Below are 5,902 nucleotides of genomic sequence, written 5' to 3' on the forward strand. Positions count from 1 at the left end.
ATAGCAACAACATGAGCAAGTAATTCCTCAGTTGCTTAAGCTGAGAATTACTGCCAAAGAAGCAAAAACTGGTAGAATTGAAAGAAGAAATAGATAGAGCCCAAATTATAGCTGGCGATATCAACATAGTTCTCATAATAATTGATAGAACATGTAGACAGATAATCAATACAAGAACACTTTAGCAACCCAATCTTTTAACTTGACCTAGTGGACATTTTTAAACACTCGACACAACTACAGAACACACATTCTTTTCCAATGTACATAGAACATTCACCAAAATAGACCATATGGCCTTTAATAAGTTTAATACATTTAAGAAGATTTTATTCATGAATACCATGTTCATTGCCCACAACAGAATTAAATTACAAATCAATAAGAGAAAGACATCTGGAAAATGCCCAAATATTTGGAAAGTAAACAACACACATGTCAGTTACCCATGGGGAAAGAAAAGTCACAAAGTGATTGATCAAATATTTTAGATGGAATGAAAATGAAAATATAACACATCAAAATTTGTGAGATGCAGCTAAAACAGTGCTTAGATCTTGGGGGAATTATTATTATTATTATTATTTAACATTTTATTGTGGTTTGGGTGAAATTTTACAGAGCACATTATTTTCCCATTCAACAATTTATATGCATTTTGTTTTGTGATATTAGTTGCAATCCCCTCAATGTGACAGCATTCTTTCCACTTCCTTCTTTGGTTCCTCATTTCCAGTTTTTCTTCTTTCTTGCTCCTTCTTGCCTCCTGAACTTTGTTATTGAGTAAATTCGGCCCTTTTGGTCTCACATGGTTTATTTTTCTGAGTAGTAAATTCTTCACAGATTTATCTCATAGGCTTATATGTCAGTTCCAAGTTTGATGCGTGTCTAAGGGCCGTTGTCTTGAGATTCCAACAGTCTCTATCAGACCAGTAACTCTGATCTTTTTTATGATTTTGAATTTTGTTCTACATTTTCCTCCTACTCTGTCCAGGACTTTCCCTTGTGATCCTGAATAGAGAGGTTGTTGGTGGTAGACAGGTACCATATAGTCTTCCTGATCTCAGGCTAGTGGAGATTGTGGTTTCATGGTCCATGGTCCTTTGGACTAACTGTTCCCTTGAGTCTTTGACTTTCTTCACTCTTCTTTGTTCCAGATGGGGAGAGACCAATAGTTGTATACTAGGTTGTTACTTACAATCTTCTCTCTCTCTCTCTCTCTCTCTCTCTCTCTCCCCCCGCCCCTCTTTGTGATTTGGGTGAAAGTTTACAGAACAAATTGGATTTTCATTCAATAGTCCATACACTTTCTATTTTGTGACATTCACTGCAATCCCCACTCCGAAACAGCAGTCTTCCCATTTCCTACCTGTACCCACCCCTCCCTTCATCCTTCCTTGTCATCCCCTCCCACCTTCCTAGCTCTATCTCTAGGCAAATGCTGTCCTCTTGATCTATATGCTGATTGTTCTAATGAGTGTATACCCTCCCAGTATTATTGTTCACCATATAGGCCTGTCCATCATTTAGCTAAAAGTTGAGTCACAGGGGTTAAGTTCACTTCCTAGCTTAAAAGGTGTCTTGGAGTTTCCACCAGTCTTCATCAAACCAGTAAGCCTGGCCTTTTTCATGATTTTTGGTTTGGCTCCACATTTTCCCTGATTCTATCCAGGACCTCTTATTGTGATCCTTTTCAGAGTGGTCAGCAGTGGTAGCCAGGCACTATCTAGTTCTTCTGGTCTCAGAGTCATGGAGAGCAGGGTTGCTGTGGTACATTCATCCTTTGGACTAATTGTTTCCTGAATCTTTGATTTTCTTCATTCTTCTTTGCTCTGGACAGGGAGTAACCAACAGTTGCACCTTAGATGACTGCTCACAAGGTTTTAAGACCCCAGTCACTACTCATCACAGTAGGATGTAGAACATTGTCTTTGTGGATTATGTTACACCAGTTGGCCTTAATGTCCCCAAGATTATGATCCTGGGCCACCATGCCCAGCAACCCACTCCTCAAGGTCTTTGGTTATGACTGAGAGGTTTTCATTACATTGCCCACTGTATGCTCTGCTACATTCATGGATTTATTTCTAGCACATACAAATACATAGGCAAAGATATCCTCTGTCAAACCTATATATATGTATTTGTGGGTGTAGTCCCATTTGCCTTCCCACCCCTTTTCAGATTGAGTGCCTATCTATGTATCCACTTGTATATTATTGTTATTACTATACTATTACAATATTAATATTGTTATTGTGAGATTGTGTGTGTAATAATATTTCACCTTTGCTGCCTTTAATCCTGCACTTCTCCCTGTGTCTTCCATTCCCTTGATCAGTTTGTGCTGACCTCCAATTTATTGTATATAGTCTTTCCCTTTACCCAAGTTAATACATGTTTACCCTTACAGAAACTCTTATAGCTTTAAATACTTATGTTAGAAAAAAAGAAACATCTAAAATCAATGACATAAGTATGTACCTTAAGAAGCTGGGAGAAGAACATATTAAACACAAAGTAATTAGGGGAAAAAAAAACCTAAACTCACTGCCATCAAGTCGGTTGTGACTCATAGCAACCCCTGCTTGGGTTTCTGAGGCAAGTATCTCTTCAGAAGTAGATTGCCCAGTCTTCCTTCTGAGGAGTGCCTGGTGGGTTTGAACCACCAGCCTTCTTGTTAGCAATCAAGTGCCTTAGGCAGTAAGCCACCAGAGAAAAGAATGTTATGAACAGAAATCAATAAAATAGAAAATGAACAAAAAAATAAAGAAAATCAATAAAACCAAAAGCTAGTTTTTTGAAAATGTTAATAAAATTGATAAACCTCTAGCTAGATGGATCAAGAAAGAAAGCAGTAAGGCACAAATTACCACTATCAATTTGGCAGATTCAAAGTTAAACATAGACTTACCATACAATACAGCAATTTACTCAAAAGAAATGAAAACATATAAAGATTTGTACACAGATGTGCATAGCACCTTTGATCATGGTAGACAAATACTGGTAATAAATGCAAAAGTCTTTCAATAAGAGCATGAAGAAACAAATCATGATATATCCATATGATGAAATATTACTCAATAAAAAAAGAACAAGCTATTTATACACTCATATGGATAAACCTCAAAAACATTATGATTAAGTAATAAAAGCCAGACTAAAAACATCACATGCAGTATATGATTCCATTCTTATAAAATTTTAGAAAGAGCAAAACTATAGTGACAGAAAGCAGGTCAATGGCTGCCTGGAGCCAGAGGTGAAGGGAAGCTTTGACTGAAAAGATGGATGACAGAAATTTTTGAAGGAATAGAAATGTTCTATATCAGGGGCTGGCAAAGTACAAAGCATGAGCCAAATCTGGTCCACAGCCTGTTTTAGTACAGCCTATGAGCTAAGAATGGTTTTTATACTTTAAGTGTTTTTTAAAAAAATTCAAAAGAATAATATTTTATTGCATGTTAATATTATATAAAATTCAAATTTCAGTTTTTATAAATAAAGTTTATTTGGAACACAGCCACACTCAATCATTAATGTACTATCTATGATCATATTCAGGCTACAACAGCAGAGTTAATAGTTGGAAGAGAGACTTTATGATCAAAGCCTGTAATATTTACTACCTGCCCCTTTAAAGAAAAAATTTGCTGACCCCTGGGCTATAATATAAAAAGCCATGCAGTTTCCACCTTCCTTACTAGATTACTTGTCTTTGAGCCCTGAACTACCATGTAAGAAATCCAACCACCCTGAGGCTACCATGCTGTGAGGAAACCCAAGCCAAAAGGAGAACCACAAAATAGGTACTACCAGCTGAGCCCAAGTTTCAAATTATCTCATCCCAGGTACCAAACAGGTACACAAAGAAGCCTCCAGATGATTCCAGCCCCAAATTGTTCAAGCCATCCCCAGACATCATAGACCAAAGACAGGACACTCCCACTGTTTCCTGTGGAAATGTCTCATCCTCAGAATCTGTTAGCATAATAAAATGGTGATTGTTTCTGCCACTAAATTTGGGATGGTTTGTTATATAGCACTGCATAACCAAAATAAATAATGTCTCCATTAATAAGAAAAGGCTGGATAATGATTAATCTAGTTTTAAAGCAAACAACACACCCACACAAGAAACCGACCAGTAAATCTTTTTAAATATTTTCCCCAATTCCGGTTATTACCTCTTAGAGAATGCACTTTCCATAAAATTCCAGCACATAATATCAAAAATAACCAAAGCTCGAGAGAGCTGCCACTGTGAGTCATCATGACACAGTCTGGGAAGACCTGGCAAAGGCTGCCTTTTTCGTTCTTCTTTTTTTTTAATGAAAAGGGATATGTTTATCTCAGAAACGAAAGTTTGGTGGACAACTTGAAAACAAATGTTATTCACTTTATTAACAGAATAGGCCAACAAAATTACATGAGCATTTTAAAACTGTATTAAAAGCATTTGATAAGATCCATCAATGATAAAAAAAAATTATGCCTTAAACTGACACCTACCAAACCCCAACAACAAATATTGGACACAGTAGCAAAATGTTGAAAGCTTTGACATTGAAACAACATAAATATGTCCAGTATGAACATCTAATCACCATTGTAATGTGGCTTCTAGCCAATATAACAGGGCAAGAAAGAACAAATGAGAATGCATCACGTCTAGGAAGGAAGGGAAAAAAAATGGTCACTATTTGTAAGCATCAAGATTTGAGATGCAGAAGGTGCTGGATAAAATGTCAAAAAGTAAAATCAGTTACATTTTTATAATGTAAACCATCAAAATATAATGAAAACCACCAAAAATCAATTAAGAAATGAATTTTTAAGAGAAATAATTTACAATTGCATCAAAAATATCAAATACATAAGTCTACAATAGTTATATGAGGACTCTATAGAAAAAGCATTGTTAATAGTATTATAGTGGTTTGACTCTCAACAAGAGGGATGGACACAATGGCTGCAACAATGCACTCAAGCACGGCAATGATAGTGAGGATGGCGCAGGACTGGGCAGTGTTTTATTCTGTTGCACATAGGGTTGCTATGAGTTGGAACCATTTAACGGCACCCAACAACAACAACAACAACAGTAGGTTGAATAGTACCCAAATCACAATAAAAAGTCAAAACAAAACAAAAAACAGCAGGTTGAGTAGTGTCCCCCCCAAATTCATGACCACTTGAAACCTCAGAATGGGACCTCCTTTGGAAATAGAGGTTTTGCACATGTAATTAGTTAAGATGAGGTCATTTGGAATTAGGATGGGGCCTAAATCCAATGACTCATAAGAAAAGGAGAGGACACACAGAGATATACACGCACAGGGAAGAAGACCACGTTATGACAAAGGCAGAGATGGGAGTGATGAAGCTACAGTCCAAGGAACACCCAGACTGTCCAGCAACGACTAGAAGAAGGTGGAAGAGGCAAGGAATGACCCTCTCATAGAGCTTCAGAGGGAGCATGGCCTGCTGACACCTTGATTTCGTACTTCTCGCCTCCAGAAATATGAAAGAGTAAATTTCTGTTGTTTTAAGCTACCAGTTTGTGGAAATATGTTACAGCAGCCCTTGGATAGTAACACAAGTATTAATAGAAACTAAAGGAAACCTAGATTGGACAACTTAATATTGCAAAGTTATCATATTCTCCACAAATCAGCTAAACCTAATAATCTATATACTGTGTCTAAAAGGGGGGATTGGTGAATATATTTTTTTCATACTGTGGATTTTAATATTTAAAGTTCTTATTTCCATTACTGAAAATATTAAGATGCTTTCATGTTGAACTGATTAAAATTCCATTTGGAATAACAGATGACACGGTAAACTGTTAAGGAACGCTGGTGGTGCAGTGGTTATGTGCTTGGCTGCTAACTGA

Source organism: Orycteropus afer, unplaced genomic scaffold, assembly GCF_000298275.1.
Source record: "Orycteropus afer afer isolate SDZICR_OR568_19922 unplaced genomic scaffold, OryAfe1.0 scaffold00401, whole genome shotgun sequence".
Taxonomy (NCBI): Eukaryota; Metazoa; Chordata; class Mammalia; order Tubulidentata; family Orycteropodidae; genus Orycteropus; species Orycteropus afer.